The 21,417-nt window shown below is 34.4% G+C and overlaps 1 long non-coding RNA gene across 1 annotated transcript; it reads left to right on the top strand.

Moving 5' to 3' along the window:
• The first annotated feature begins 14,942 nt into the window (after positions 1-14,942).
• Positions 14,943-16,985, top strand: LOC145729089 (uncharacterized). Its single transcript, XR_014178262.1, has 2 exons — positions 14,943-15,456; positions 15,794-16,985. It is a non-coding gene; the product is annotated as an uncharacterized LOC145729089 (long non-coding RNA).
• The last annotated feature ends 4,432 nt before the right edge of the window (positions 16,986-21,417 follow it).

The following is a 21,417-nucleotide window of genomic DNA, read 5'->3' as shown; positions in this document are numbered from 1 at the left end:
CGTCATTGGATAGAAAATTTAATGAGGATTTTGAAAATGTGCTTAAAACAGTCATTTTGTCACTTCCAGTAGGTTTTACAGGCGATTTTGTTCCTGACTGTCATTTCAAACTATTTTTCTAGCAGTTCAAATTTTGATACTTTTTTTTCTAACTTTACCTGATTTTGGAGTGTTTTTCATGCCATTCCATAGAAAATTTAATCAGGATTCCAAAAATTTTCTTAAAACCGTCATTTTCTTATTCCAACTGGATTCTACAGGCGATTTTGTTCCTGACTGTCATTTCAAACTGTGTTTCTGGCAGTTCAAATTTTGACACTGCTTTTTTTGCCGACTTTATTAACATTTTGTAGTTTTTCTTACGTTATTAGATAGAAAATTTAATGAGGATTCCAAAAATGTGCTTAAAACAATAATTTTCCTACTTCAAGTAGGTTTCACAGGCGATTTTGTTACTGACTGTCATTTCAAACTGTGTTTCTGGCAGGTCAAACTTTGACACTGCTTTTTTTGCTGACTGTACCAAAATTTTATAAGGTTTTTTACGTCATTGGGTAGAAAATTTAATGAGGATTCCAAAAATGTGCTTAAAACAGTCATCTCAGGGTTTTTTAGGCGATTTTGTTTCTGACTGTCCTTTCAAATTGTGTTTCTGAGAGTTCAAATTTTGATATCGCGATTCTCTCTGACTTTACCTGATTTTGTAGTATTTTTTTATGTCGTCAGATAGGAAATTTAATGAAGATTCCAAAAAATCACATAAAACAGTCATTTTCTTAATCCAAGTGGGTTTTACATGCAATTTTGTTGATAACTGTCCTTTCAAACTCTGTTTCAGACAGGCTAAAGTTTGACACCAATTTTCGCCCTGATTTTACCTGGTTTTGAAGAGTTTTTTATGTCATTAGATAGCAAATTTAATGAAAATTCTAAAGATATGCTTAAAACATTCATTTTTTCATTCGATTTGTGCCTAACTGTCCTTTCAAACCATGTTTCAGGCAGTTCAAATTTTGACCACAATTTCCGACCTAACTTTACCTGATTTTAATGTGTTTTCTATGTCATCTTATGGAAAACTTAATAAGGATTCCAAAAATGTGCTTAAAACAGTCATTTTCTTACTCCAACTGGGTTTTACAGGCGATTTTGTTCCTGACTGTCAGTTGAAACTGTATTTTTGGCAGTTCAAACCTTGACACTGCTTTTTTGATGACTGTACCAAAATTTTGAAGTGGTTTTTTACGTCATTAGATAAAAAATTTAATGATGATTCAAAAAATGTGCTTAAAACACTTATTTTCTTACTCCAAGTGAGTTTTATAGGCGATTTTGTTCCTGACTGTCATTTCAAACTCTGTTTCAGGCACTTCAAATTTTGACATCAATTTTCTTCCTGACTTTATCCGATTTGTTGTGTTTTTATATGTCGTTAGATAGGAAATTTAATGAAGATTTCAAAAATGTGCTTAAAATAGTAATTTTCTTACTTCAAGTGGGTTTTACATTCGATTTTGTCCCTGACTGTCCTTTCAAACTCTGTTTCAGGCAGTTCAAATTTTGACCTCAATTTTCGACCTGACTTGATCTGATTTTAAAGTGTTTTCTATGTCATCTTATAGAAAACTTAATCAGGATTCCAAAAATGTGCTTAAAACAATCATTTTCTTACTCCAACTGGGTTTTACAGGCGATTTTGTTCCTGACTGTCAGTTGAAACTGTGTTTCTGGCAGTTCAAACCTTGACACTGCTTTTTTGCTGACTGTACCAAAATTTTTAAGTGTTTTTTTATTTCATTAGATAGACAATTTAATGAGAATTCCAAAAATGTGCCTAAACACTCATTTTCTCACTCCAAGTGGGTTTTACAGGCAATTATGTCCCTAACTGTCCTTTCAAACTATGTTTCAAGCAAATAAAATTTTGACAACAATTTTCTTTTTGACTTTATCTGATTTTAAGGTGTTTTCTATGTCATCTTATAGAAAACTCAATGAAGATTCAAAAAATGTGCTTAAAACAATCATTTTCTAACTCCTAAGTGGGTTTTACAGGCGATTTTATCCCTGACTGTAAAACTGTGTTTCAGACATTCAGATATTAGTAATATTTTGGGTGTCCCGTTTAAGATGCACTTTTTGGCTTTTGAAGTGGAGGAAAAATTTTCCAAGACTAATTTGTGTATCCAAAACCACCAATACATATAATTGTAAGACAACCGGCAACATCATTGACATTAAAATTGACAGACAACGCTTGAGGTTAAGAAAACATTTTCTTTGCTATTAACATCTGCATATTGCAAACAAAATTCAAAAACCAAATTAACATCACTAAATTAATTAAGATTGCCAGCAGAGCATCATGTGGAAGCTCTCCAATTAAACTGATATAATTGCATTGCTGATGGTTTGCCAGAATTTGCATAAGTTTGCAGATCCTTAATCAATTACTTCTCGCTAAGGAATAGTAGCCTAAATCATACCAGACGGAATTATTATGCTAAACTATCTTTTGTTTAAGTTGAGTGCAGCATATCACCAGATTAAATCACTTTTCCGGTAGTAAATTTTACTGATTCAACAAGAAAACGCTTTCAATCTAATTGATTCTCCTTTAAATACAGGGTGTTCCATTATATTCCACGTGTGAGTCACTTTTTCATTTGCATTCCTGATCAACTGGACTGATCGAAACTTGGGACATTACTACAACACACTTTCCTGAAATTTGAATATTTTCTTCTCACACGGTTTATACCGAGTGAACTGTTGAATAAAAAATGGAACAGTTCACCCTGATCTTTTCGAAACTTTGGACACTTTCCTCAACCAAACCAGAAAACCAAAAAGTACCACCCTGTACAATTAATTGGAAATAATTTTTAGATTTTCTCGTCCCTAATATTTATTCAAAGTAATTAAACTGCCATTAACTAATTAGCAAGGAAAACCTTTAAAATGACGCCATCTGGAAAATATGACTTTTCAGCAATACAATAAACGTATTAACGGAGACATATTGTTACGTTTCTACGGGGGCAATTTGCAAAATTATGCAAAACGTGTGGCAGAATACACTTGCGGTTACATCGAATTTATGTTGATTTTATGAAATATATCCGCAGGGTTATAACTAATTTCCATGCAATAATTTATTGGTTCAAAGGCAACATCTGCGGTGCAGCAGAGCAGGAAAACGTGTAACAATAAATAATGCATTTCCCATATCGCAATTGATAACAATTTTTTTTTTTGATTAAATGGCAAAAATAACATGTGTAATAAATTTGTATACAATTTTTTGGTTTAAAGTTAAAAAGCACTAAAATCGTGAAAAAAAGCGCTTAAAAAGCAAAATCATTTTCATCAAAAAAGCATAAAAATCTGTAAAAATGCACAAAACACTTTCAGAGATGCAACATTTTTAACTTTTTTTTTAGAACGGTTCTAGAAAGTGATGAAAACATTTAAAATACTTTAGAAGCATACGGAAGCTTTTAGATTTCCTTGAAATTTTTTGAGAGCTTCTAGACTAGTTGAAGATCATCTTGGAAGCCTTCAGAGTGTTCTAACAGCTTCTAGACTATTTTGGAAGGCTTTCGACTGCTGAGAAGTATTATGAAGTTCCTGTAATGATTTTTTTGTAAATCTAGCCGTTTTCGAGATATTTTCCAAAAACTAGTTTGAGGCATTTTTTACCGAAAAGTAATTTAAAAATTGAACACCCTGTATCTTGGTTATTCTTGGGAGTTCAGGGTGGTTCAACCACTTAAAAGAATTGTCTTGAACTGCTCTTTTTAGTGGTGGAGAGCAAAAAATTGTATCTAAAAAATTGTATACAGGGTGAGCCAAAATAATGACCCACTAACAGTTTCGTGCAGACCCTGTATACAGGCAACTGTATTGAAGTTCAAACGTTACGTAGTCTGGTTTTGTGGTTCATTAGGAACAATTTTGCAAGCTTGAAGTTTTTTTGTAAAACTAACCGTTTTCGAGATATTTTCTAAAAACTACTTTAATGCACTTTTTCTCGAAAATTAGTTTAGAAATTGAACACCCTGTATCTTGGTTATTATTTTTGGGAGTTTAGGGTGGTTCAGCCACTTGAAAGAATTGTATTAAACTGCTCTTTTCAGTGGTGTAGAACAAAGTATTGTATCTAAAAGATTGTGTACAGGGTGAGCAAAAATAAGGATCCACTAACAATTTTGGGCACACCCTGTATACAGGCAACTGTATTCAAGTTCAAACGTTACGTAGTCTGGTTTTGTGCTTCATTAGGAAAAATTTTACACTCCTGCAGTTTTTTTGTAAAACTAACCGTTATCGAGATATTTTTCAAAAACTACTTTGATGGCCTTTTTACCGAAAATTAGTTTAAAAATTGAACACCCGGTATCTTAGTTATTTTTGAAAGTTTAGGTTGGTTCAACCACTTAAAAGAATTGTATTAAACTGCTCTTTTCAGTGGTGTAGAACAAAGTATTGTATTTATAAAACTGTGTACAGGGTGAGCAAAAATAACGATCCAGTAACAATTTCGTGCACACCCTGTATACGAGCAACTGTACTAAAGTTCAAACGTTACTTAGTCTGGTTTAGTGGTCTATTCGGACCAATTTTGCACTCTTGCAGTTTTTTTGTAAATCTAAGCGTTTTCGAGATTTTCCAAAAACTACTTTGATGCACTTTTTACCGAAAATTAGTTCAAAAGTTGAACACCCTGTATCTTGGTTATTTTTGGGTGTTCAGGATGGTTCAACCACTCAAAAAAATTGTCTTAAACTGCTTTTTTCAGTGGTGTAGAGCCAAAAATTGTATCTAAAAAATTGTGTACAGGGTGAGCAAAAATAATGATTCACTAACAACTTTGTGTACACCCTGTATACAGGAAACTGTACTGAAGTTTAAACGTTACTTAGTCTGGTTTAGTGGTCTATTGGGAACAATTTTGCACTCTTGCAGTTTTTTTGTAAATCTAATCGTTTTCGAGATATTTTCTAAAAACTACTTTGACGCACTTTTTCTCGAAAATTAGTTTAAAAATTGAACACCCTGTATCTTGGTTATTTTTGGCAGTTCAGGGTGGTTCAACCACTCAAAAGAATTGACTTGAACTGCTCTTTTCAGTGGTGTAGAGGATAAAATTATATCTGAAAAATTGTGTACAGGGTGAGCAAAAATAATGACCTACTAACAATTTTGTGCACACCCTGTATACAGGCAACTGTACTGAAGTTCAACCGTTATTTAGTCTGGTTTAGTGGTCCATTAGGAACAATTTTGCACTCTTGCAGTTTTTTTGTAAATTAAACCGTTTTTGAGATATTTTTCAAAACCTACTTTGATGGCCTTTTTACCGAACATTAGTTTAAAAATTGAACACCTTGTATTTTGGTTATTTTTGGCAGTTCAGGGTGGTTCAACCACTCAAAAGAATTGTCTTAAACTGCTCTTTTCAGAGGTGTAGAACAAAAAAGTGTATCTAAAAAATTGTGTACAGGGTGAGCAAAAATAATGACCCGCTAACAACTTTGTGTACACCCTGTATACAGGAAACTGTATTGAAGTTCAAATGATACGTAGTCTGGTTTAGTGGTTCATTAGGAAACATTTTGCATCTTAGCAAATTTTTTTGTAAATCTAACCGTTTTCGATATATTTTCCAAAAACTACTTTAATGCACTTTTTACCGAGAATTAGTTTAAAAATTGAACACCCTGTATCCTGGTTATTTTTGGGAGTTTAACGTGGTTCAAACGTTACGTAGTCTGGTTTTGTGGTTCATTAGGAAAAAATTTGCATCTGAGCCATTTTTTTGTAAAACTAACCGTTTTCGAGATATTTTTCAAAAACTACTTTAATGCTCTTTTTACCCAAAATTATTTCAAAACTTGATCACCCGTGTATTTTGATTATTTTTGGCAGTTTAGGGAGGTTCAACCACTCAACAGAATTGTCTTGAACTGCTCTTTTCAGTGGTGTAGAGCAAAAAATTGTATCTAAAAAATTGTGTATGTACAGGGTGAGCAAAAATAATGACCCATTAACAATTTCGTGCAGACCCTGTATACAGGCAACTGTATTGAAGTTCAAACGTTACTTAGTCTGGTTTAGTGGTCTATTGGGAGCAATTTTGCACTACTGCAGTTTTTTTGTAAAACTAACCGTTTTCGAGATATTTTCCAAAAACTACTTTGATGAACTTTTTACCGAAAATTAGTTTAAAAATTGAACACCCTGTATCTTGGTTATTATTGACAGTTCAGGGTGGTTCAGCCACTCAAAAGATTTGTCTTCAACCGCTTTTTTTAGTGATGTAGAGCAAAAAATTGTATTTAAAAAATTGTGTACAGGGTGAGCAAAAATAATGTTCCACCAAGGATTATGTGTACACCCTGTATACAGGCAACTGTATTGAAGTTCAAACGTTACGTAGTCTGGTTTAGTGATCCATTAGGAACAATTTTGCACTCTTGCAGTTTTTTTGTAAATCTAAGCGTTTTCGAGATTTTCCAAAAACTACTTTGATGCACTTTTTACCGAAAATTAGTTCAAAAGTTGAACACCCTGTATCTTGGTTATTTTTGGGTGTTCAGGATGGTTCAACCACTCAAAAAAATTGTCTTAAACTGCTTTTTTCAGTGGTGTAGAGCCAAAAATTGTATCTAAAAAATTGTGTACAGGGTGAGCAAAAATAATGATTCACTAACAACTTTGTGTACACCCTGTATACAGGAAACTGTACTGAAGTTTAAACGTTACTTAGTCTGGTCTATTGGGAACAATTTTGCAGTCTTGCAGTTTTTTTGTAAATCTAATCGTTTTCGAGATATTTTCTAAAAACTACTTTGACGCACTTTTTCTCGAAAATTAGTTTAAAAATTGAACACCCTGTATCTTGGTTATTTTTGGCAGTTCAGGGTGGTTCAACCACTCAAAAGAATTGACTTGAACTGCTCTTTTTAGTGGTGTAGAGGATAAAATTATATCTGAAAAATTGTGTACAGGGTGAGCAAAAATAATGACCTACTAACAATTTTGTGCACACCCTGTGTACAGGCAACTGTACTGAAGTTCAACCGTTATTTAGTCTGGTTTAGTGGTCCATTAGGAACAATTTTGCACTCTTGCAGTTTTTTTGTAAATTAAACCGTTTTTGAGATATTTTTCAAAACCTACTTTGATGGCCTTTTTACCGAACATTAGTTTAAAAATTGAACACCTTGTATTTTGGTTATTTTTGGCAGTTCAGGGTGGTTCAACCACTCAAAAGAATTGTCTTAAACTGCTCTTTTCAGAGGTGTAGAACAAAAAAGTGTATCTAAAAAATTGTGTACAGGGTGAGCAAAAATAATGACCCGCTAACAACTTTGTGTACACCCTGTATACAGGAAACTGTATTGAAGTTCAAATGATACGTAGTCTGGTTTAGTGGTCCATTAGGAACAATTTTGCACTCCTGAATTTTTTTGCAAATCTAACCGTTTTCGAAATATTTTCTAAAAATTAGTTACATTATAGTATAAATCCAGTGACGTACTGCATATTTTCTTTAAACAACCCTTACTTCACTCACTGAAATTGACTGCAATAAACTGGTGAAATATAAGAAAAGTGTCTAAAAATGCAATAAAACACAATTTCAGCCAGTAATTTGGCAATTCAGGGGTGAAATCAGTGAAATTTATGGCGAAGACAGTAAATTGAACTTAAAATCCAGTGCCGTACTGGATATTTTCTGTAAACAACCCTTACATCACTCAGACTGCAATAAAGAGGTGACATATGAAAAAAGTGGCTAAAAATGCAATGAGCATACAAACAGATGCGAAGAAAGTTAAACCAGACTAAAATACTGCAAGATTTTTGGATTCAGGATCTAGTTAGCAAGTTAGTATTTGGTGACCTAAAAACACACAATTTTGTTTGCTTTCCTTGAATTCCCATACAAAATGACTGCGATCTTCTTGTGATTAATTACACTAACCGAAAAGTAAACTTTTGTCTTGACTGAGGCAGAAGAGAAATTCTTTCAAAGAGTTTGATCATTAGTTAATGGAATTGGGGTTTCAATTACCTTAATGTCGTTTACCACGTTAACTTTTTTTCAGTAAATACTTTTCAAAGAAATCTGTTAAATTAAACCAAAGACAGTTTCAAATAAGTTATATTTGGTCAAACAAAAGGAAAATAATATTTAGTGAAAAATGTTTTCAAGTCCTTTTAAAAAGTTTTCTTCTCCGAGTAAACAACTGTGCTTTGTAATCACAGAAAGAGAGATATACATCGTCGTTTAAGTTGTTTTTAAACTGCTTTGCTTTTGTTCTAATTTTGCCTCCTTTTGTTTCCAAGATTAACACCAGCTTAGTGTAATTGAAAACAAAGTTTAAGCATGTGGTATTCAAACAATTATACAGGGTGGTCCAGTTTTAAGTGTCAATAATTCACCATTTGATAACCAATCAAAAAATAATTTGACTTGCATTGTGTCATTTTTCTGAAAAACGTTTCCTAAGGAAGATACAGTCCTCCAAATTTCAATTTAAAAAATCGTTTTATAGTTTAAAACTGAACATCCAAGACTTTTGAAAGTCCAAATTTGTACTGAATAGTCACTACAACTTTTTTACTACTAGCAATGGTCTTATGATTCGCTTTCTCAGACTGCCATCCTGGTTGAGTGTCTGAAACTGGCATTCAAGAACTAAAAAAAGTCCGGAAATCAAGACAAAGATTGTATTGTGCATGAAACTCATTTTTTACTACTAAAAATAATATAAAAGTTGACTTTTAATGCTAGAACTGACTTTACTAGGACTAAAGAGAGTCCAAAAGTATATTTTCAAGACTTTAATTGGTGTACAACTCAATTTTCTGGACTGGGCAACTCTTCTGCATCTAGAAGTAAATTAAATTTTCGGACTATTTTATTTCTAAAAATTAGTTCTTAAGACTATTATTGTAGCATTTGATACCAACATTTTTTACTTTTATTACTGAAGAAACTTGACTTTTGAAAATAGTCTTAAACTCGATTTTTCAGTCTTAAAAAGCACTAAAAACAGTCTAAATTTCTTATAGATGCTACAATTTATTGCACCTATGAGTGTAAAAGTCAATTTAAGAGTGAAGAAGCTTGAAATAACATTTTCAATACTATGGTCAGTGGACACACTGGCTTTTAGGCCTGATAAGTCAAAAACTTTGTAAAGATAGTCTTGAAACTCGATTTGAGGCACTGAAAACACCCTTAAAACACTAAAAACAGTCTAGCTTATTAAGAAATATCCGAATTTTTAGCACTGAGGTGTCTAGAAGTCGATTTAATAGTGACAAAGCTTGGAATGCCATTTTAAGTCTATGAAGAATGTAAAAATTGTTTTTTAAGTTTGCTATGTCAATAACTTGGTGAAGATAGTCTTGAAACTCGATTTTCCAAGCTGAAAGCAGTTTTGAAGCACTAAAAATAGCCTAGAATTCGAAGAAAATGAAAAGCAAAGTAAAAAGCACGAAAAGTTCGTTTTCAAGACGATTTTCATGAATCTAATGTCAATGTCCTGCATCTAAGACTATTTTCAAGACTAAAATATTGAAATTTGTCTTCAAATTATGAAAACTTACTTCAAATGCAAATTTTAAGCTTCTGATGTCACTTTTCATTAGTTCAGTCACATTTTGGGGTTCAAGTCAATTTTTAAGGTTTAAATGTATGAATTTGTAGTAACAAATTCTTGAAAAAGTACTTAGTTTTTATGTCTACAAGTCAACTTTCAGTATTAAAGTCTCTCGATTTGCATGAAAAGTCAATTTTCAAAACTAAAGTCTTTCAGTTTGTCTGGAAACTATGAAAACTGGCTACAATAATATTTTTAAACTTCTTAAGTGAATTTTCCGTTTCCAAGACAATTTTTAAGTTGGGTTGGGTTAGTTTTGGGTCTTTGACCGTAATAACGTGTAATAAAGTGCTTGTTCCAAATTTGATCAATATTGCTCCAACGGTCTGACAGTTATGAAAAAAAAAAACGATTTTTTAAACAGAAATTTGAAGGACTGTATTTTCCTTAGGAAGCACTTTTCAGGAAAATGACATAATGAATGTCAACTTATTTTTTAATTGGCTATTGATTGGTGAATTATTGACATTTAAAACTGGACCACCCTGTATATTTGAATGGTAACAGATAACTTGATAATGTTAAAACATGTGGATCAAAATACAATTATTAAAAACGTTAGTTAAACCTGTACATTGTGCATCTTGTTCTGTCCCGTTATTTTAGGTTAGTGTCTCGTTCCACTTCTTAACTTCCACACGGTCGCTACTACCTGTTATCACCCACTTGCGCAAACATACCGCCCCCCTTGGAACCCTCCAGGGTTTCTAAATCCTTCAAATCACCAATACACATATTTTTGGACGACTGGGCGTGTGTGGATACCAGTAGCAGTCTTAATCTTCACTGCTCGTATGATGTCGTCGCTTCCAGGATAAGTTTCAACGATTCGTCCCAACTTCCACGTTAATAGAGGTAAGCCATCTGCTTTCACAATCACCAACAAGTGGGTCTTCCATTTAGTCCTTACTTGCAAATGTGATATACATTCCTCTGCCCAACGGGACCAGAAATGTTGTGGCTTCTGCTGAAAAACTTGGTAACTGGCTAAGCGTCCGGGTTTCAAATCACACAGATCAGGTTCTTTCTCCAATAAGAAGTCATTAAGGTAATCAGTCATAGGATAAAGAGGTCTGGAATTCAGACAGGCTTCTACTTGACACAAAATAGTTACAAACTCCTCGAAAGTTAGAATAGAATTTCCAACTACACACTTTAAGTGAAACTTCATGGATTTCACTGCGGATTCACACCCACTTGCGCAAACAACGTGTACAATCCTATATCGATCAACAACTGGAGATGGTAGACAATAAAGTGGAAGAGATGGATCACAAAGTAGAAAAAATGGGCCATAGAGTCGAAACCGTACAATCTGAATTTAGCACTAATTTGATCAAATGGATACTCAATTTGGAGGAAGAGATCGCAACTTTACGAAAGGAAATCATGAGTATTCGCAAAGAACCGAAGAAACCAGTCGAGATATTACCGGCAAAAGTTCAACCGAATGCGATACTGAAACATTATTGGGTGCCAAAGTTTGACGGGGGATCTTCGTGGGATTTATACAGAAGACACTATGAAGTTGCTGCTATGGCTAATGGGTGGAATGAACATCAAAAGCCACCGAGTTGGTACGCAAGGTAAAGCTCTCGAAATACTTCGAAACATCCCGGAGAGTAAACAAGGAGACTACTACTCCCTTACAAATGCATGGGACAAAAGTATGGGACCAAACACTTGACGCCGGTGTACCAAAGCCAACTGAAAAGTAGATTGCAAGGACCATCAGAAAGCCTACAAGAATTTGGGACTGAAATTGGACGGCCAACTCGACTGGCATATCCACAAGCACCCGAAGAGTGTCTGAACCAGATTGCTATGCAAACCTTCATTGATGGTGTCAGAGGAGCAGATCTACAACTTGTTACAATTTCCGGAAGATCAGTACCAAACGGGAGATGTAGCTGTTATGGAGTTAATTGTAAAGAAGTTAGATGAACTTTCTCATCGTCTTAACCAGAACATCAGAATAAATCACCGGTACTCCTCTGCTAAAAGAAACATTACGTGTTATAATTGTGGACGTAAAGGACATTACCGCTGGAATTGCAGACAGCAGTCTCGTTTATCGACCCCGCTGAAATGGCGTAACCAGGAGCAGGAAATGAAGAACCCGGAAGGACAATTACCACGATATGTAGAGGATCGTCACCGAAAAGGACAAATTCATGATGGTTTGAGGATTGGTCAAATTGCGAAGATGACAGACAAAGAGGCTACGAAAATAGTGAAGAGCAGCGTTTCTAGGGAAGACACAATAAAAGTACAGCGCTCAGACCCTGATTTGAAAGTAATCAGAACATGGTTCGAGAACGATTTGAAACCGTATTGGCAAGAAATTTCCAGACATGGACCAACAGTAAAGGGTTACTGGCTGCAATGGGATTCTCTGCACCTGCGAGTTTACCAAATAATAGTGCCCAATTCCTGCAAAGATAATGTGCTGCGAGAACTACATGACAGTCGTAAAGGAGGACACTTTGGAGTAAACCAGACTTTGGCTAGAATAAGAGATCGATTTTACTGGATTAACTTCAGAAAGGACGTTGAAGAATGGTGTAAACAGTGTGACCAGTGTTCGTTACAGAAGAGATCAAGCACAATTCAGGAACTTGAGAGAGAGAAGATAAAACCCAAACAGCGACCGTATGAAGATGAGACTGGACCACAGACTAGCTGTTGGCAAATATAAGGAAGGGGATGCGGTGTGGTTGTATCAACCCAACAGAAGGAAAGGACTGAGCCCAAAATTGCAACGATCTTGGGAAGGACTATACAGGATTGTAATGAATATAAACGACCTAGTGTGCCTAATTCAACTTTCAGCAAGATCTAAACCAAAAGTAGTTCAAGTGGAGAGACTAAGACTAAGCTAATTTCACTGCGGATTCCCACAGCCGGATCAGTCAGGATTCCATCACCCACTTGCGCAAACAACGTGTTAGGGTTATATGTCGTTACATTTTAAAGTGCTAAAATGATTTTCAATGCATTTAAAGTGAAGCAGTTGCGATGATTTGCAAACTGGGAAGTTCAAAGTGGAATTCACTTAATACTGTAAATTTTTAATTTGTTTTAGCTTCCAGGTTAATTTATTATTTATAACTAAATCCAAGTGGCTCTAAAAGTAATTTTAAATCGAGATTTCTATCGCGTTTTAACAAACTTATACCCGAAACAACGTAGCGTGATCTCGGCAGTTACGTCCTATCGAAACAAAGCGAAAAGCAATGATTTCGCTACAGAATGTACCTCGTAAACGTAATTCGTGCTTACAAACTTGTTAAATTAAATTACGAGCATAATCTAAAAGTTTATGACCTCCCAGAAACCAAACACACTGTGTGTTCTATGCATATAGATATTGTAAAACATGGGAAATGTTGTTTATTTAACATTTGCGCATTTACCTCTCTCTCGGTGTAGCTTGATGCGGAAATGTGAGAGATTTACGATATAATTTTCTCGCATCTGCTCGTATTTGAGGTGCTAGAAAGCTTTTGGGTTGCGTTTCCGATAATTTCGGTGCAACTCAGCCTGTATTTTGTTCGAGGAGACAGGATTGATTGATTTATGTATACTGCATAATAGTTTTGATGATTGTTTGCAGCCTGAGGCTTGTTTAAGAAAAATATGCAGTACGGCACTGGATTTTCGGTTCAATATCAGGCTTAACAACAAATTTCAGATTACTGGCTGAAATTACATTCCAATGCATTTTTAGACACTTTCCTTATAGTTCACCTGTTTATTGCAGTCTGAAGTAAGGGTTGTTTACAGAAAATATAGAGTACGGCACTGGATTTTATTCATCAATTTTCTGTTTTCACAACAAATTTCAAGACCGTAATATCTGAATTGCCGAATTACTGGCAGAAATTGTGTTTCATTGCTTTTTAAGCCACTTTTCTTGTATGTCCCCTGTTTGTGACAGTCTGAGTGAAGTAAACATTGTTTAAGGAAAAGTAGGGAACGGAATTCTCAAGAGAAGTGTTGATAGAATGTGACAGAAGAAGCTGACAGTAGCGGGTTTCTGTCACATTCTACAGACCTTTCTCTTGATATGATATGATATGAAGTTTTCAGAGCATCGGCATCCTCTGTCCTGGAAAAAGGATGCCCCCGCTGGCGGAGGAACTTCTTGTCCTCCATTTCTTGTTTCTTCGTCAGCTCGTTCATCTCTGGTGGTCCTGGCAAACTATAGGATGTCCAGACAGCCATCTTTCGTCCGTCTGTTTTAACATCCTAAAGTTTTGGCGAATTAGGGTCTGGTAGGGTCCACGTTTCTGACGTACTATGGGGCGTCCACCGCTGTGCTGAGCGCAATGTTTTTCCTTCTATCCTCATCTTTGGTCTTCTTTTGAAGACTATGGTCTGCGTTTTTTCGATCGTCCATTTGTTGCACCATTTCTTCAATGCTGTGGTCTCCTCTTGCAGGTATCGGGTAAGGAGTGGGTCGCTCCTGCTCCGGGCCATGATCGCAGTGTCATCCGCGTAGAGTGTTAAGCTGGTTCGCTGAGTTCTAGGCGAAGATTCGTTTCACCTCCGGATTTAACAAGGTGATCTCTTCCTTATTGATGATGTTCTCGTGCTTAAAGATCCCAATAGCTTCTCTAGTTAATCTATGATAGTAACGTGGTGATCGATCCTAAACCTCCACCTCTTCAAAACGAATATCGTGCCCTCTAGAAAGTACTTGTTCTGCCACCGCTGATTTCACGGTCTGTCCCAGTCTGCAACCTCTTGTGCTCTGCTATTGTCGTGTTGGCACTACGTTTAGTCGTTCCAATATCCATCTAATCCATATCTACAGCTGCACGGGATCCTGTAAATTCCAGAAGACAAGGTTTGGTGGTTTAAAGACGGTCTTGACCTTGTGCTTCTCTAAAATTCTTCCAATCCTATCCGTGACCTTGTGTATGTATGGTAAGCAAGTCCAACCAACTTTCTCTTCAACATCCCCCGTTTGTTGTCTGCGTAGTTCGATGTTTCTTGGGCGAGTGGCTCTGTTGAATTGTTGTCTACTGTATCCGTTCTATCCGAAAACCCTTTCCAAGTGTTTAAGCTCCTTTTCTAACTCTGATAGTTGGCAAATCTTTCTTGCCCGCTCCAATAAGGTTTTGATCACTCCTCTTTTTTGGCTAAGGTGATGATTAGATCCACTATTGAGGTGAATGGTTTCGACACACCGTGTGGGCCAGTGTTTCATCAGGTTTCCTTGTCACCGTTACATCCAGGAAAGGTAGACATCCTTCTTTTTCTGTCTCCGTAGTAAATTGACAGGCCCACTAATCTCATATAGGCAATGTGAAGCCTTGTTTTGGATTCTTACGAGGCCCAGGGGGAGCTCCTGTATTGTTTTTACCTGTAGATGGTTTTTTGTGGTTAAGCAAAACAAAATGAAAAGGATGTAAACAACTTTTGACAAATTCAAATTTTTTTAGACAAGTTTATTAAAATATTGATATTACGGTTGTAGTTTTTAATTTATACGTGTGATTTATACTAACTAATTCGTGCGCGGTGTTTTTATAGTGTTCTCTTCGTAGGTTTTTTTAGTTTAGTTTTTAACCTTTTGGCTGGGTTTTACAACGACTTTTGTCACTATGGACAAGGCGGGATGTGCCATAAAGGGGTGCAGCCCTTCAAAACATTCCCGACGATTTCGTTTTCCTAACCCGGAAAAAGACAGTGTTACTTTTTCACTGTGGAAACAATTTTTAGGACAATTTGTTATACTTCTTTGTTCTAATATGGAAATTTATAGCAGGTAAGTTCTCAAGTAAAGTTCATTTTTATTTGTTATAATGTTAAGGTAGTAAGAGGATTACTATAAGAGGTTTTCAAGGAGGCAAAGAGAAAATAGGTTTAATGATTTGTAGAACTCAACATAGCTTCTTAGTTTATGACGATTATTTTGGTAAGTATAGTGGAAAACTAATGTATTCTTTTGCATAAAGTGGATTTAAACAGCACTATGACTCACTGACTAATAAATGTATCTGTTTTAATACCCTAGTTTTGCACTATACCTAGGTACTACTGATAGTAGTACTTAATAGAAATAAGGTACAGTAGATAAAAATGAACCTGAAATGTATTTTCAGGTATTATGTGTGTGAAAAGCACTTTTTGCCTGAAGACTTTAACCCATATAACAGAAGCATGCTAAAAAAAGGGAGTGATTTCTTCAAGGTTCTTACCAAGTCCTTGCCAGCAAGTACCAAAGGACCCAGATTCCCCAAGTAATTTTATTCAAATAAAAATATACCTATACAGTGATGTCGCGCATGTTAGTATTAGTATTTTTTTTTAATTGAGGTTTTGTTTCCTGGAAAAACTGCTGATAGCATTTTGGGCATATCCATTTAAAATCTAATAAAAAAAAATGTGGAAATTGAGTGAGTGCTCTTTCGTTGCACTTACCTAACACCTCCACTGTGTGAAAATGTGAAGATGGACTTATATACTTTTCGTTCTTGTAATATTTGAAATGTTTGTTTCACAGAATCTCTTGAAATCCCCTCCATTGACTATGAAAAATTAAAGAACTTACCAGATCAAAGACCAACTTCTGGTAAATATGAATACATATAATTATTTGGTATAGTTTGTTTTTTTCAAAAGTTTAGCTATATCATATCCCGCGTCACCACATTACGTTTGAATGAACTGATTTGATATATCTATAATTATTAGGCACGTATTCACCAAAAAAACGAGCAAAAATGAACAGGACCAAACATTTGTTTGACATGCACAAACCAAATCAAATTACATACGCTCTTTAATCCTCAAATTCTCATACAGGTATCTGTGCATATCCAGTAGAATAATATTTATAAACCTGTTAAGTATTCCTAGGTTTATATATATTTTTTTTAAGTAAATTTTCACAAAGTAATCCATCAACAGGCAATCCTAATCAAGATGTGCTTCCAACTTCCTCCATCTTTTCCAAGAATGAATCCCTGTCTTCTGGTAAGTTTCACGTTTTAAAGAAGCAAAATAAAAAATAGAAAACCAAAAAAAAAACAAAAACCAAAAAAAACCATATCTGAAACATTCTTAAAGACCTTTGAGGTACACCTATGGGTATACAATGGTTGATATTTGCATGTGCATGTTATTTATAATAGTAATGTTTTATGTATAAAGTGTAGCTTTATGATCTATTCTTAACTCTAGTCTTAAGGTCTTGGGTTTTGCACCAACTTACTAACCAAAAGCTTATTATTTTTGTAGAGTATGTGTTTTGTATGTTCATTTCCTTAAAATATATATAATATATTTTGCATACACTGGACTTTGTTTTATTTACCTGTTTCTTGAAAAAAAAACATGAAAGAAAGACTTAATTTAATTCAAAAAGCCCGCCAATACCAGTTTATGCAAGTCTACCAACAGATGGCGCTTTTAAAAATCTGTCATGACAATAGAGACGTAAAAATGACATCTGACGACCATCAAATGTGAACATGTGGCGACCCCTGTGACTCGTAAGAAATCATACATACAGTGCTTCACCTTATTAACACAGAGATTAACATCTATCTAGTGTGTTAATCTATGTAAATTGACTTCTTGGATTTATGGATTTTAGATGTACCAAGAATTGGTGCAGTTTGTCTTCACCGTGGCTCCAAACTATAAGGTACTTTGCTATCTCCTACGTAGGGCTTCTTATGGCACTAACGATGGGTCTCAGTGATACATCCAGCATAAAGTCTGAGTGGAAGGGCCTCCGACTTCTTGAGCTTCGAGATATCTTCAGCAGCTATGTGATGGAATCTTGAATAAGTTATCTTGTGGTTCTAAGTATTCGAGCTGTTGGGACACGTGGCAACTTCTTGTAGGTTATGAGATCCAGAAGGGTTTCGATTATCAGCAGGTAAAACGAAAATTTCTTTGTCTTGAAGAGCTGTTCTTTCTCCAAAAAAAAAGTCACTTACAGGCCTAAATCCCTTAGTGTGACTAACCTAGCTTCAAATGATACGTGCGTTTGTTAGTAAACCTCAATTTTTGAAAACATACTTTACGACAGATTCTAAACTGGGACACACTGTAAAACATTTTTATGCTCGAACTACAAATCAACTACTTCAAACAGCGATCGATCCATTGTAAACGCAGCTTTACTGCGAAACTCAATTTAGCATCTGCAAGCGGATTTTCCGCAATTCCCTCGCCAATATGTCAATCTTTCGATGTGTCGAGGAATAACCCGTCAATAAACCACCACCATTATCAATCAGTAACCCTTTTCTGAGCCTGAACGGCAAACGTGTTTCTCGCCTCCGTGTAATTGGAATCTCTGTATTCCTTAAGCAAATTCGATTACGGGAAATAATAGGGCAGCGGAAAGTTGCTTTTACAAGCGTTTAACTGAACGATAATGGTGGTAAAAGGGCCAGGAACTGTAAACCAAATTTAGTCATTTTTTTCTTTTCGGTTAATCTTTTGTATTTGTTCGTGAATAACTGTAACATTGTGTACAGGGTGTCCCAAACTGATGCTGCTTGTATAGTATGGATAGAGAGTAACCCAATTCCGCTTTGAATTAGAAGAGAGAAAGGAGTTTTAGATTAGCTGAACTACCACGTGATGGACATACATTTAATAATATCTTATTATCAATTTTTTTTCTGTTATGCTTCCCTTAAAAAATTGATATAAATAGACCAATTATTGCAATTTGCAAATGTGCCCCTCACATTTAATATTAAAAAAATTGTAATATAGGTAATTGTTACGTGACCCAAATATTGCAGCTTAACTTTCAAATATGAAAGTTTCTCCAAAATGGGATCAAAAATTTTAAAAATTGTCACGTGACATAAAAAAATCTAAAATGACAGTAAAATTAAAAAAAAATTGCTTTATGAACCAAAAATGTGACATCTATCTTTATTTTGCTCTATAAGGGTTCCAATGCACAGCAAAGGACATATTTATTCAAAAGAACCTTAATATAGGTAAAATAAGCACAAAAAAAGCACTTTAAAATTTTTCACTTTTCAAAAAAATTTAAAGAATGGGGGGGCACTAGAGAGGTTTTTTAGGTACTTTTTGAAATTCAATTACTCGGTAACATGAGGAGCTACAGAGGCCATTTTAATACATTTTGTAGTATTTTTTATGCTTTCTCGAATGGCGTAGGAACGAATTTCCTGCGAATTTAAATAAAAGAGTTACGATTTTTCAAAAAGTAAAAAAATTCAATTTTTGTCAAAAGTGCAATTTTGGAAAATTGTTATTTTGGTCTATAACTGTTCCAATGCACAGCAAAGGGCATATTTATACAAAAGAACCTTAAAATAGGTGAAATAAGCACAAGAAAAGCACTTTAAAATTTTTCACTTTTCAAAAAAATTGAAAGAATGGGGGGGTACCAGAGAGGTTTTTTAGGTACTCTTTGAAATTCAATATTTCGGTAACATGAGGAGCTAGAGAGGCCATTTTTAACCTATTTTGTAGTTTTTTTTATGCTTTTTCGAATGGCGTAAGAACGAATTTCCTGCGAATTTAAATAAAAGAGCTACAATTTTTCAAAAAGTCAAAAAATTCAATTTTTGTGAAAAGTGCAATTTTGGCAAATTTTTATTTTGCTCTATAAGGGTTCCAACGCACAGCAAAGAGCATATTTATACAAAATAACCTTAAAATAGGTAAAATAAGCACAAAAAAGGCACTTTAAAATTTTTCACTTTTCAAAAAAATTGAAAGAATGGGGGGGTACCAGAGAGGTTTTTTAGGTACTCTTTGAAATTCAATATCTCGGTAACATGAGGAGCTAGAGAGGCCATTTTTAACCTATTTTGTAGTATTTTTTATGCTTTTTCGAATGGCGTAGGAACGAATTTCCTTCGAATTTAAATAAAAAAGCTACGATTTTTCAAAAAGTAACAAAATTCAATTTTTGTCAAAAGTGTAATTTTGGCAAATTTTTATTTTGCTCTAAAAAATTAAATTATTAATTTTTTTTCTTTTCAATTTGTAAAAAATATCACACGGCTTGAAAATGCATCTAAAATTTGAGAAATTGTCACGTGACCGAAATATTGCAACTTAACTTGTCTACATGATCTGAAACGCAAAATAACCACTCAAATATGAAAATTCGTCCAAAATGGGATCGAAAATTTGTAAAATTGTCACGTGACCTAAAAAATTCTAAAATGACAGTTAAAATTAAAGAAATTGCTTTATGAGCCAAAAATGTGACATCTAAAAGTTGTAAGAATTATCACGTGATCTGAAATTGCACCTGAAGTTTGAGAAAATGTCACGTGACCCAACTATTGCAACTTAACTTGTTCATATGATCTGAAACGCAAAATAACGACTCAAATTTGTTAATTTGTCACGTGACCTTAAAATAATGGCATATAAAATTTGCAAAATTGTCATATGACCCAGAAATGTGACATCTAAAAGTTGTAAGAATTATCACGTGGTCTGAAAATAACCCTGAAGTTTGAGAAATTGTCACGTGACCCAAAAATTGCAACTTAACTTGTTCATATGATCTGAAACGCAAAATAACGACTCAAATATGAAAATTTGTCCAAAATGGGAGCAAAAATTTGCAAAATTGTCACGTGAAATAACAAATTCTAAAATGACAGTGAAAATTAAAAAAAATGCTTTATGAGCCTAAAATGTGACATCTAAAAGTTGTAAGGATTATCACGTGGTCTGAAAGTGCACCTAAAATTTGCGAAATTGTCACGTGACCTTAAAAAATAGCATATAAAGTTTGACAAATTATTGTTCCGTTAAAAAAGTTTGAAATAGTATTCAAAATTTGCAAAAAGTGACTTAAAAAAAGTGTAAAATTACACTAAAATGTTGCAAGCTTGTCATGTCACCTAAAAACTTAAAATATGACATTTAGATGTTAAAAAATCTCTAATCTATAATTTAAACAAAATAAATTGCATGGTAAATTGGCACATTATTTAAAACAAAAAATTTCTGCAGAAATTTGAAAACTAGTCAGGTTATATCTGTACACATTGGGGGTTGCATACCCTGTCGCTGCAGTAGTTAATTTTTGAATATTTAATAAAATTAATATTTTTGTTAATTAAGAAACAAAATTACCTTGCATAAAATTGCAGCTAAAACAAAAAACGATACTCTCAATAAAAACTTATACCAGAAAACTTGTATTTTCTTGTCCTTCCAACTGTTATTACTGCTTATCCTTATGTAAAGTAGGTTAGGTTGTTAATGTTAACCGAAGAGGAAATTAAGATACGCGCTATCATAGAGCTCGCAGCTGTTCAAATAATAATAAAAAAAAACAGGAAACAAAAATGGACTTTATCAACCATTTCCGAGTAATATAATTTTATGTCTGCCTATTAGAGCACCCCGAATTTCTTTGTTATTATATCCCATATTGGAGCTAGATACTATTAGAGTCAGACTTCTCCGCAACGAATCCAAGTAGCTCCAGTTCATAATGGCGTCGAATTTCAATTTTCCACTTCCATTAAATCCGACGAAAATACGGAAAAGCTACAGCGAAACGGAGGATGTTTTGAATTTTAGTTTTTGTTGTGTTTTGCTGTTTTTGGCTAAAAACTTTTTAAATTAGCGCAATTTACTGTCGATTTTTCTGTAAAAAACTACAAACTTTTATTCTGATAAAATTTGTCAGAAATGCAGTACTCGATCAGACCGATCTACACCATTTCTAACTGTAACTCAGAAATCGTAAAGT

The sequence above is a fragment of the Ips typographus genome, linkage group LG5, assembly GCF_016097725.1.
Source record: "Ips typographus isolate SLU linkage group LG5, UJ_Ityp_2.0, whole genome shotgun sequence".
Classification (NCBI taxonomy): domain Eukaryota; kingdom Metazoa; phylum Arthropoda; class Insecta; order Coleoptera; family Curculionidae; genus Ips; species Ips typographus.
This window is presented reverse-complemented; position numbering and strand designations above follow the sequence as displayed.